Source organism: Oryctolagus cuniculus, chromosome 20 (assembly GCF_051225735.1).
Source record: "Oryctolagus cuniculus isolate XC-2025 breed Fujian yellow rabbit chromosome 20, ASM5122573v1, whole genome shotgun sequence".
In the NCBI taxonomy this organism is placed as follows: domain Eukaryota; kingdom Metazoa; phylum Chordata; class Mammalia; order Lagomorpha; family Leporidae; genus Oryctolagus; species Oryctolagus cuniculus.
In genome coordinates, this window is record NC_142886.1 from 33,760,672 (window position 1) to 33,773,949 (window position 13,278).

The window sequence follows — 13,278 nt, forward strand, 5'->3', positions numbered from 1 at the left end:
CTCTTTAGCTAGTTTCTCTCTCTCTCTCTCTCTCTGTCTCTGTCTCTGTCTCTGTCTCTCAAATAATTATCCAAAATTTAAATTGCTATAAAATAGATCTTAGAAAATTATAAGGGAAGATGGGGAAGTAAAGATCTAAAAGGGAAATTAAATATAATCAAAGAAAAATATCAATCACTGTGGTAGAGATGAAGGGAAACTTGGTGGTACATATGGAACCTTGGCATGTTCTGCTGCTGAGGTAAGACCACAGATTATGAGTGGTATAATGGTCTATAGAAAGCTGATAATTATTCATGATTATGCTCTCTGTGTTTCTGGCAAAATGTCTTCTGGTGGTCCTGGTTTTGCTCCTGATCAGCAGGGCTGACGTTTGACAAGCATGCTGAAAGAAGTGCTAAGTAAGTCAATGGGAGCCTACCGCATTTGCTGTTTGCTTCATCACCTGGAAGCATTGATGGCATTCCCAGCGTCATGCTCCATTTTGCTTGCCAAATATCATGCACCTGCTTTTTGGCAAACTGTAACCTAAAGCCATACAGGGAAGAGTATTATTGGAAGATTAATTCTAGGGTAATCAAGTTGACAGAAATACAGTCTAACATATTTCTCAACATTGAAGCAAATATTTTGCCCAGTTTGACAAAAATAGCATGAAGACTCCATGGTACTCTTAGTATTTTCTATAACCCCAGATAACTATCAATAAGAATCTTGCAAAATGACACAACAGAATACTGTTTTGAGATGAGACTATGATAAAGATATAAAAGAGGATGCAGATTTTGCACTAATAGTGTTTAGGAAATACAGTATTATGCAAGGTGTCAGTTAAAGGTTCAAAGTTCTGAAAGAAATTAGCATTCCAATATTTATTTTGATTCCATATGAAAAGGAAATAAAAAACAGTCTGAGAATGTTTCTGTATCAAATGTCCATGTAAGTTTTATTTTTCTTGCAGAAACATCTCTTAGAAGTGTTTCTATAGGTTGAAAGATCTGATGCAAATTTTCACCTACATTTCTTACTTTTCTGTTTTAAGGTAAACTCCTTAACATGAAGGATGGGGAAGACTATCACTTTTCACAATACCCAGTTATCTGACACTTTTGGATTGCCCGGTAAGTAAAGAATGGAGAGTTTAATGCAAACAAACCTAGCATTAGCAAATATTTTTAATTAATCAGCAATTTTTAATTTTCCATAGTACATACACAGAGTGGAATTCTTTCTTTGTCCTTGATTCATGATGTTCCTGTGACTTTGCTCTGGGGAAGAGTTGGCAGAATCATGCTGTAGTCAATCATAAAGCTAGCATGAAATGCCCATAGTAATGTCTACCTTTGAATCACATTGGGGATGATTTTAATCAAACGGAGAAAGACATTGTTTAAGAAAAATACCCAAGAAATTGGTTTACATTAAAAAGATGCATTTTATTTATAAAAAATTTAATTTTATCTCATAAAAGATCATCTTCAAACAAAATCCTGTGGTCTATAAATAAAATTACAGGCAAAAAAATTCACAATAAATAATCTAGCAATCCATAATATGAAAAAATATTATAAATGTTACTGTGGACAAATAATCTATATAACAAGTCAGTCTGTGTGAGGTTTACAGGACCTTATAAACTCTACCACGTAGTACCCCAAGTTCAATGTGAAGGATGGCTTAGAAGTAGCAGTATGGGCCCGCACCATGGCTCAATAGGCTAATCCTCCACCTGTGGCGCCGGCACCCCGGGTTCTAGTCCGGGTTGGGGTGCTGGATTCTGTCCCGGTTGCTCCTCTTCCAGTCCAGCTCTCTGCTGTGGCCCGGGAGTGCAGTGGAGGATGGCCCAAGTGCTTGGGCCCTGCACCCACATGGGAGACCAGGAGAAGCACCTGGCTCCTGGCTTCGGATCAGTGTGGTGCGCTGGCCACAGCGCACCGGCTGCAGCGGACATTGGGCGGGGTGAACCAACAGAAAAGGAAGACCTTTATCTCTGTCTCTCTCTCACTGTCTACTCTGCCTGTCAAAAAAAAAAAAAAAAAAAAAAAAGAAGAAGAAGTAGTAGCAGCAGTATGGATTATAAGAAAGGTCACAAATTTGGAGTCATGTAGATAGTTTCTATGTATAAATCCAAATTAGTGTTTATAAAATTCATACTATGAAAATATTACAAGAATATTAGAATGTCTGTATCAAAAAGCAAACATATGAATAAGATTTTCATGAGTACAATTTTGTGAATATTTTGTATTTGCAATGGGATTGATTATTCACATTATGGATCTTCAATGAATGGGTATGAATTCTACTTGCATTTCTTATCTAATATGTATATATTTATCTGCCCCTTCTATTGGTCAAATAGTGTTACTAAAAACAAAAATAAAGGCTAGTGGGGCTGGCATTGTGACACAATGGGTTAAGCTGCCACCTGTGATCCCAGCATCCCATATTAAGACATATTGAAATCCCAGCTGCTCCACTACCTATCCAGTTCCCTGCTAATGCCTCTGGGAAAGCAGCATAAGATGGCCCTGGTGCTTGAGTTCCTGCCACTCATGCAGGAGACCTGGATGGAGTTCCAGGCTCCTGACTTTGGCCTGGTCCAATCCCAGCTGTTGCAGCCATTTAAGGGAGTGAACCAGAAGATGATGCCTGTCTGTCTATGTGTGTGTCTCTCTCTTTCCCTCTCCCTCCCCCACCCTTCTCTGTAACTCTTTAAATTAAGTAAATACATCTTTAAAAAAAATTGTGAGACGAGTACTTGGCCATGAAATTAAAATGCCTGTTAAGATGCACTTGTCCCACATCAGAGTAACTGGGTTCATTCCTGGCTCCAGCTCCTCATTTTAGTTTTCTGCTAATGCAGAGCCAGGGAGGTAGCAGTAAGAGCTCAAGGAATAGAGTTTGTGCCACCCATGTGGGAAATTTGGATTGAGGTTTCAGTTCCTGGCTTCCACTCCTGTCCATTCTGGGCATTTGTAGAGAAACCCAATGGGTGAGATGTCTCTATTTCTCTCTCCTTCTCAAAGAAATGTAAATTTTAAAACTCAGAAAATAAAATTATCTTACAATGTATGCATGTGTTGAGACCTTACATATTTCCCCGTAAATATGTACAAGTTTTACATATCAGTTAAAATTTAGTTTGATAAATATTAAAGTATATGTTAAGGTATAAATATATGTTTATAATATTCACAATATTTTACAATGGAATATTGTGAAAATGTTTATCTGCTGATGGACACTGTGGTTGATTCCATATCTTGCATATCTTGGCTGTTTTATATAGTATCGCAGCAAATATGAGAGTACAGGTATCTCATTGATATAAATACATTATGTTTATATATTAAAATGTTATAGATGATACATATTTATGAACAGAGAGTCCAATGCCAGATAATGGTGGAATCTGCTTGGAAGAAAGATAAAAATGATCTCAGACACATAAACATGACCATCCCTGGAATGAGCATGTTTGCTCTTACAAATTAGCCAATATTGTAGTAAAACAGATATTTGAATTCGCATAAGAGCTCATATTTGGAAATTGCTTCAAAGGTGATGTGATTTCCTTTAAGTTAATTACAACACTGACTAGTTTCTCCTTATGTAATCCTGTCTCACCTTGCTTTTAGCACTATTTGTTGAAGATAGGAATATATGTTCCATGGCTGTCAGTTAAGGGTGATTTCATTTTATTTTACTTAACTAAAAGTTTAGGAAAGTAACATCTTGCGGCTACACCAAGATGTCCTGTTTCTTTATTTCCATGAATATTGAGTAATTGCTGCCATCGAAGACGAGCTAGTCACTGTAGCTCTCAAGTTTAATGTGGTTACCTGAATGATCTGGGAAGATTTTCAGTCATGTGGACAAGTAGCCTGACAGGGCGGAAAAATACCTGAAATCTGTCACCATGTCAGACATCTAACCTCTCCCCTATTCCCTCATCCAAATTGTTTACCATTCCTATAACAAAGATGACTCTTTTTGCCCTATTTTAGAAAATGTCCTATGGATCCAACAATTCTTTGTCCTACTTACTGATGTTTAAATTTAGTGTCCCCAGGGGGAAAAAAAAGCTTGTGTTTTTAGAGAGCAGAGGGCCTCTGTGAGTATTTGCCTCTGGTTCTGCTGTCCTCGAGGGATTTCCTATGGCTAAGAAGCCTGCGCTAGTTTTATGATGTAGGCTGTGCTCACAAACCAGTCATGATGCCTGGGAGCGAAGTGAAGAGGCGCGCACACACACACACACACACACACACGCACACGCACACGAAAGCAAAAGCCCAGGGGATCCTGGTTACTTCTCTCTCCACTAAGCACATAACCAGGCTATCACGCAGATCCTTTGAAACACACACATGGGTTTCGCTTCTGTGGTTATGTCCCTGTTTCACCAGAGCCTTAGGCTGAAATCTGCCTTTGACGTGTCCTGGGGTTGCATCTCAACCACTAGCGGATTCTTCGATTCTTTATGCAGCATCCTTTGGAGTGCTTGTAAAGCTAGAGCAGAAATGCTCATGTGACAACACATTGAAGCTGCCTTATTAGCAACAAATTTGCAGGCAGCTTTTGCCACAGTTTGTTGCAGAAGCTTGACCAGGAAATCTATTTGCACACACAGTGTGCTACAAAGGCGAATGTGATCTTTTCAGACTGAAAGTGCTGCCTCATAAACAGTCTCCAAACACCTCGGTCTGCTGGAGACCCTCAGCTGTGACCTCCTGTGAGTGACTGGAAGGTGGAACACGACTTTGTAAATTGGTTGGGAGATCTTAACGTTCAAAAGGCTTGAAAGCAGTTGTTTTTCAGTGATGATTCTCTTCCATGAAACCTTTGTTAATAGATTTTCTGATGAACTCTTAGAAGCTGCTGCTAGTTTCTGTAGTAGGAGTTTGTTTTGTTCTTAATTCCTGTTGCATACAATGAGGAGATATGTCTGAGGAGATATGCCATGCATTTTTCACATCTTAAATAAATGATGCTGCTTAACTAAAAAGACCCATTTCAAATGCATAGTACTGCTCCATGGAGGAAGCAATAGGTGACTGGTAATTGAATGGTAAGTAAGTGGCAGCCTACAATTCCATTTATACTGTATGCGGTTATGGCATAAAGAGGCGGTGACTAGACTTGTGCCATGGCATTATAAAGTGTGTGAAAAAGGTTAATTCTCCAATGTTTTAAATTAAATTAATACTTTGATTTATAAAAGAACAAGTAAAAACCAAGAAATTAATATCTACTCCTGTTACATCTCAGGAAACAATATTCAGAAAGAATTCAGAGTAGTCAGAAATATAGAATTTGTGCGAGGACTACAGACAGTAATTTACAAGATATTTGCAATGTGTTTGTTGCTAGGAAATAATTGGCATGTCGTTTTTTTGCAATGAGCATTGATAGATCAAGTGTCTAGCAACTCCCAGTTGTAGCATTATGCTAATTCCTTCATACATCTTTAATCAGATTCTGTTAAGTAATGTTGAGTTTTTCTATGTTCTAGGCATTCTGTTAAACACTTGGGTTATGTCCATGGAAAAACAGAAAAGACCATTAGAACCCTTAGAACAGTGGAATTTATGTTTTAATTGGTCACAGACAATAAACAGCTATATTAAAGATATATATTTTATAGTGTAGAAGTACAGAAGTTAACATGTGTTTAAAAAAAACCAATGTGACTATACAGAAGTTGGATAGCCATGTGGGATGAAGTTAGTTGCATCATTAAAAAGAAATCGAGCTTCTTTGGAAAGAAAGGGTTAAGAAAACTCAGCAATGTCCTTATCTGGAGAAGAGTACACTGTGGCTCACTTGGTTAATACTCCACCCATCTGGGCGCTGGGTTCTAGTTCTAGTTGCTCCTCTTCCAGTCTAGCTCTCTGCTGTGGCTCAGGAAGGAAATGGAGGATGGCCCAAGTGCTTGGGCCCTTACACCCACATGGGAGACCAGGAGGAAGCACCTGGCTCCTGGCTTCGGATCAGCGCAGTGCGCCAGCCGTAGCAGCCATTTGGGAGGTGAACTGATGGAAGGAAGACCTTTCTCTCTGTCTCTCTCCCTCACTGTCTACTTCTGCCTGTCAAAAAAAAAAAATCTAACTTCTATTTAGAGGGAGAGAAAGCAGTTAAGAGAGTATAATAGAGCTGACTTAGATCCAATGGTATCAATGAAGTTGTAAAAAGTATACAACTTCCTGATAAATCTTATAATGGAATCCAACAGAATCCCTGAGAAGTAAATAAGAACAAAAGTCTCTACAGGGAGGAAGTTGCCATGGACTAAGATATGTATGATTGAGGATTGAGCAAGGGTTGGAAATAGTGGAGATTCAAGGGCCTGCAGTTCAGTAGAACGTTGTGGACTGGAGATACACATTTAGGAATTAGCACATATGTAGGGTTCAGCTATAAAATAGCCATGAGATCATCTGGAAGTGAATTTAGGGAGATTAGGGAAGATGAAGGAACAGAAAGCAAAGAACATATAGGGGAGGTTGAAGAAAAAGGCAGGAGAGATCTAAGGGCTGAGCTCTCACATAGTCCAGTGTTCAGTGTTAGAGGAGAGGTAAGATAAGGAACTTATCAAAGAAATCAAGAGTGTTCAATTAGACAGGAAAGAACTCAGATATATTGTGAGAAATTAGTGAAGACACTGATTACATGCATCCAGTAAAAAGGCAAATTAAACAGTGTATTGACTAATAACCCATCATTGGCTTTAAACATGAGGTTTATGGTGATTTAACAAGAAGAGTTTCAGTGGACTGATAATGGTAAAGGTTTGAAGTGTGCCTGAGTGAGCATTGCTATATGCTTATTATCGTCACCTATATTTGAGCCATGGAGAAAAAGGTAAAAACTCAATGTAGGAGATAAAGGAGCAAAGTATTAGGAAAATGTCCTTGAGTTGATAAGAGGCAATGGAAATTCTATAAGCAAAGCTATTGGCCTTAGTAACAATCACATTGTAGGCTTAAGGTAGCACTTCAGAGTTTAAAGATATAGATTCGATGATATATAAGTAGGATGCTGAGAATAAATGTGAGAGAACAAGGGTGTAACCATGTGTATAAGAAAGAAATTTTAATGAATTTCCCTTGAATTATAGATGTAAATGGAAAAGAAAGCATTAAGGAAGTAGGTGATAATTAAAAAAAATATATTATCAGTCATGCTGAGTTATACAAATGTTGGGGAGAGGACAGAGGATACTTGAAAGGGAAAAATAAGAATTGATGGTCAGAGAGTAGGTTGCCAAAAAACAGGACCAAAGAAGTAAGTAAGCAACTTAAAGAGTACAAGATGACATCATTAAAGATAAGGTCAAAAATAGTTGTATGTATGCATATATGTGCCCATGTATATCTGGATACTTTTAGATATTTTATCAGTTAAAATTTTCTGTTTAATAAAGTATCTCAAAATGTAGTAGATCTGAAGAGCAAAATTATGTTTAGTTCTTGATTCTGTATGTTGGCTGGATAATTCTAGTCTTGACTTACTTTGCTCAACCCACTGGTCTCTCACGTTTCTGAGAGGGAAGGGTAGGGAGAATCACTATGTTCCTAAATTTGTATTTATGAAATGCATGGAGTTTGTATACTTTAAAAAAAGGTTTCTGAGAAAAAAATCAATGTTAACAATCAATTTAATAAGTAAGCAATTGGTCTTCCATATTTACATTTAAAACTTTCCTATTGATACTGAGTTAAATCATATTATTTTTGTTGATGTCACATTTTTAGTGAGACTCTTTGATCCCTTTATGACTGATTAATTGAAGTATCTTAAAGTTCATTTTAGTATATCTTTATGATTGTATAAAATATTTTAATCATTTCTTTTGATAGATGCAATTGAGAAAAATTATGTATATGTATGGTATACAACTTATACATTTAATCTATATTATATATATATATATGGTGAAAGGTTAACTCAAGCTGATTAACACGTCTTTCAACTCACATACTCTTTCCTTATGATGAACATATTTGAATCTACTTGCTTGCAATTTTCAAATATATTATACATTATAATTTATTTTTTTAACTTTTATTTAATGAATATAAATTTCCAAAGTACAGAATATGGATTACAATGGCTTCCCCCCAATAACGTCCCTCCAACCCGCAACCCTCCCCTTATCCACTCCCTCTCCCCTTCCATTCACATCAAGATTCATTTTCTATTCTCTTTATATACAGAAGATCAGTTTAGCATACATTAAGTAAAGATTCAACAGTTTGCTCCCACACAGAAACATACAGTGAAAAATACTGTTTCTTTCTATCCTTGTCTCCTCCCCCAACCCCTAACAACTACCATTCTACTTGCTCATTTCATGTATAGATGAGCTCAAACATGGTTTTGTTTGCGCCATGCATATTTCACTTAATATTATGTCTTCCAAGTTCATCTGTATTTTCACAAATGGCAATATTTCCATCGTTTTTAGGGTTAGTTGAAAAATAATTGCTATGATTTGAATAGGATATGGCTCCAGAATCATGCTGACTCATTAAATTCCTAAGTCCTGAAATTATGGTACTAAGGAGATGGAGCTTTGATTTAATTTGATATCTAAGACATAGATCTAGTGGAAGGTCTTAGGTTATTGAAATTTGGCCTGGGAAAGTAGTTCTTGAGAAAGGTTGATTATACAAGCTAAATTATGTTCAGCAGCTCACTCTGGGTCCTGTATTGCCATGTAATCATTACTCAACACATGAAGCTGTTGCCATCCTCTAGTCTCCTTAAGCAGCTACACCGATGGCACCTCCCTATACTTGGACTGTGAACTTTAAAACCCTTGAGGCAAAACAAATCCCATCCTTCATAAATAGGTTGTCTTTGGCATCTGGCTATAGTAATGAAAATCTGAATAATATATCATTGAATGTGTGTTTGTGTGTCTGCACAACAAGTTTTCTTCGTTCTTCTACCTGTCACTGAAATTTTAGGTTGATCTATTTTCTTTCTGTTGGAATAAGGCTATAATGAAGGTGGGAGTGCAGTTATCTTGCCCTCATAGTGATTCATTTCCTTTGTGTATGAAGTTTTACATACTTAAAAGTAGGATTTATTCATTATTTGGTAATTCTATTTTTAATCTTTGTGGAAACCCCGTATTATTTTCCATAACTACTGTGCAAATGTAAATTTCCTTTAGTAAGATCCAAGGGTGCCTTTTCTCCATGGCTTTGCCAACACTTTTGTCTCTTTGATAACAGTCATCTTAACATACTTGCAATGATAATCTCACTGTACTTTTGTTTCCCATTTCTCTGATGAATACTACTGTTGAGTGTAATTTCACATATCTTTTAGTCATTCACATGTCTTTTGAGAAATGTCTATCAACTCCTCTGCCCATTTATTAATCAGTTTATTTGCCTTATTGCTAAAGTTGTTTGGGTTCTGTAAATATTTTCTATATTAACAATTTACAAGATGAATGTTCAGATATTTTCTCCCCTTTCATTAATTGTTTTTTTTTTTTACTATGTAGATTTTTTCAATTGTTGTGCAGAAGCTTTTTAGTTTGGTGCTATCCTATTTTGCCTATTTATAAGCCAATATCAAAAAGTATTTCTACATTTTCTTCTGGTAGTTTTGTGTTCTTGGTATTCCACTTAAGATTTTAAGACATTCTTAAAAAATTATTAATTTATTTGTTTGAAAGACAGAGTATCAGAAAGAGAAAGAGAGAGAGAGATCTTCCATCTACTGGCTCACTCCCCAGATGGCCATGGCATCCAGGGCTGGGCCGATACTAAGCAGGACTTCCACCCAGGTCTACTGGGAGGCTGGAGCCCAACCTTTGAGGTCATCATCCTCTGCCTTCCCAGGCAAATTAGCAAGATGCTGGATTGGCAGTGAAGGAACTGGGATTCAAACTGGCATTCCAATACAAGATGTTGGCACCATAAGCAGCAGCTTAACCTGCTATACCACAACACTGACCCCAAGCTTTTAATCTATTTTGAGTTCATTTTTGTAACATAAATGTCCAGTTTCATTCTTTTACGTGATATCTAGTTTGCCCAACACCATTGATTGAAGACCGTCTTTTATCCATAGTGTGTGAAATAGACTGCCCAATGTTCACTTTGAAGGTGCAGAAAGAAATCACAGTCCAAGAGACCAGTGCAGACTGTCAAAGTTGAGAAGTGAAAGAGGATAAATCTCCCTTTTAGCTCCCAGAAAGGAATTATGTCACTGAGACACAGTTTAGACTTCTGAACCAATAGAACTATAAGATATCTACATTGCTTTCAGTGGCTGTAATTTGTATTATATTCAGACATAGAGAACTAATACAACAAGCCTTCTCCAAGCAACCATATTTTTTCCCAAATTTGATATGGAATGTAGTTGTTCCAAGCAACAATTTATCCCCTTCAGCAAATGCTAGCCCCAACTATTATTTCAAGGATACTATGTAGATGCCAGACTGAAGACCCTACTCCGAAGATTCACCAGTAAATTGCAGGCTCTAAAACGTTTCTACAATAAATCTCTTCTATATGAGGCATTATCATACACTTGAGGAAGTACCACATTTTTAAAATGTTATGTCAACTTGTGATTGAACACGTGGATACACAAAGCCAGATTATGCACTGGGTATTTTTTGGCCCATGAAATGGCCTTTCCAAACTTTAGAGCAGAGTGCTTGCCTAGAGCTGTCTTTAATAATATATGAAACATTAAATGTATGAGTGTAGCACAAGCACATTAGCTTTTTTTTAGGTGCCCTGAACTCCATATTCTTAGGTACGTGTACTCATTTCCTGTCAAAGAAATTAAATTATTGAAATACAAAATTCTTATTATTTTCTTTGCTGTATATATATTCTAACATAGAATATGTATTTTCTTGCCTCTCATTTTGATTGGTACTATTATTAGTTTATACTTTCAAGTGCTCTTAATTGTAGACATGTAGGAATTTCATAAGCCATTACAAATAAAAAAAAAAAATGTTTCCAGATGTTAAATCTGAAGCAATCATAGCCTCGTTGACAGTGGCACATTTAAATGTGGGTGTCATGAAAAGCAATTGGAAGAATATCATGAATCAGTTCAAATTCAATAGGCGACAATTTCAAGAAGGATTTTTTCCCTTTGAATCAGGCTCAGTACACTGGATGTTGTTCTGTGAAATCTCAATTAGACGTGTATGCCAAGTCCTGCAAGGCTGCTCAGATCAATTGTGTGTAGGTCGATCACTGAGCAGCCATCAATAAAGTAATCAAAGGGGAAATATATTCCACTTACAGCTTCTAGTTTCCAATACTTTCAGAAGTAACTAAAATCATTATTCCCTCAGCTCTGATACTTGGAAGTCTGACAGAGGAGCAAGCCTTCAGGAGGACGAATCCCGCTGTTAGGATGGAGGGTGAGTTCGTGGGTGCTTGAGACTTAAAGGAGTGAGAATGAGAGGATCTAAATAATCACGTATCTCAGTTATATACCAAAGGCCAGGAGTTACAGTGTTGGCTTCTGAACAACATCAAAATTTTACTAGTGACTCAGAATGGAACATTTTTGTGCAAGGAGATTATTCCCCGAATTCTTCACTGAATTCAAAGCAAAGCATAGGATTTAGTATCAGTATTTAACATGACCATAATGTTTTTGGTGTATAGTACCTGAGCAGAATGTCTCTGCCAATGATTCATATATCCTGATATCCATGACTTTGTATTAAACCCCTCTTCTTGAGTTGGGATGGTGTTGATGATTTGCCTGTAACCAATACAACATGCCAAAGATGCTGGGATATCACCCCACAACAATTTTATATGCCATAGGGCTCCTGCTTAGTGTACTACAGAGAAACACTTCTCTCAGTTGCCTTGGAGAAGCAAGTATCGGTGATATGATCTGCCAATAGAGAGGACCACAGGGCAAGGATCTGAGGAAACCTAGGGAAACGGGCAGTTGGCAAAAATATGAAGACCTCAGCTCCATAATTGCAAGGTGAATTTTTTGAACAATATGAAGGGACTTAGAGGCAGCTATTTCCAAGTTAAGCCTCCAGAGTAGCATACACAATACCTGGATTGCAGCCTTATGGGACTGAGCAGACAATGCAGACAAAATGTGATTGTATATTTTACCTATAGAAATGTGAAGTAATAAATGAGTGTTGTTTAAAGCCACTAATTTCATGATAATTTTTTACATGGCATTAACATACATACAGTAAAAAAGGAAAATTCCGGCTGGCGCCGCGGCCCAATAGGCTGATCCTCCACCTAGCGGCGCCGGCACACCGGGTTCTAGTCCCGGTCAGGGCGCCGGATTCTTTCCCGGTTGCCCCTCTTCCAGGCCAACTCTCTGCTGTGGCCTGGGAAAGCAGTGGAAGATGGCCCAAGTGCTTGGGCCCTGTACCTCATGGGAGACCAGGAGAAGCACCTGGCTCCTGCCATAGGATCAGCGCAGTGCGCTGGCCGCAGCGTGCCAGCTGTGGCAGCCATTGGTGGGTGAACCAACGGCAAAGGAAGACCTTTCTCTCTGTCTCTCTCTCTCACTGTCTACTCTGCCTGTCAAAAAAAAAAAAAAAAAATTCCAATGTGTGTAGTTGACAGAAAAAATTTCTGAATCAAGAATGTTGAGATATTATAGGTAAATATTTGTGAATGGTAAATTTGTCTTAGTAAATGTTCTCCTTAAAATGTGTGACCTATTAAATGAGGGGACATTCATGGCAGCATGTTTAATAACAAGAACTCTAAAATTCTTACATCAAATTCCTATTCTATATCCTTAATTTGTGTTCCTGAGCAATCCATACTACCACTACAAGCCTAATTTGTTTCATTTTAGAAATGAATAATAATCATTTGGGTCTCACAAGATTCCTATTAAGATTGAGCAAGTCAATATCATATTATATGTATTTGATGTTACTGATGTAATGATTTTGATTTTTCTGGTATTACTGTACTATGAAGTGTGTTACTCATGCTAAGCTCATTGAGCTTCAAAAGTGTTATAAATAGATCCACTCATTGTACCTAGAATTAATGTCAGGAACAGGACAGTCTGTGGAACAATAGAAATTAGCAGATACCCACAACTGAAAGAAAATGAAATCAATGAAAGGACAAAAGAACCCTAAAATGTCATCACATTTTCATAGCAGATAATTATAGCAGATTACAGATGTCAGAAAAGGAGTGCTCAGGTAGAACTTCGTTTTGAGCCAAAATTTTATTATGTATGAATAAAAAAAAAGTCCCAATGTGCAAGTTT

The 13,278-nt window shown here is 37.3% G+C and overlaps 1 long non-coding RNA gene across 5 annotated transcripts in view; it reads left to right on the forward strand.

Annotated features, from left to right (window-relative positions):
• The window catches only part of LOC149120133 (uncharacterized), a 97,696-nt gene that overhangs the window by 49,472 nt on the left and 34,946 nt on the right, over positions 1-13,278 (forward strand). For 3 of the 5 annotated variants that reach the window (XR_016226838.1, XR_016226840.1, XR_016226839.1), the window contains exons 3-4: positions 1,043-1,121; positions 11,348-11,416. This is a non-coding gene — a long non-coding RNA (uncharacterized LOC149120133). The remainder of the gene's footprint in view (positions 1-1,042; positions 1,122-11,347; positions 11,417-13,278) is intronic. The other 2 variants (XR_016226841.1, XR_016226842.1) reach the window with 1 other exon arrangement.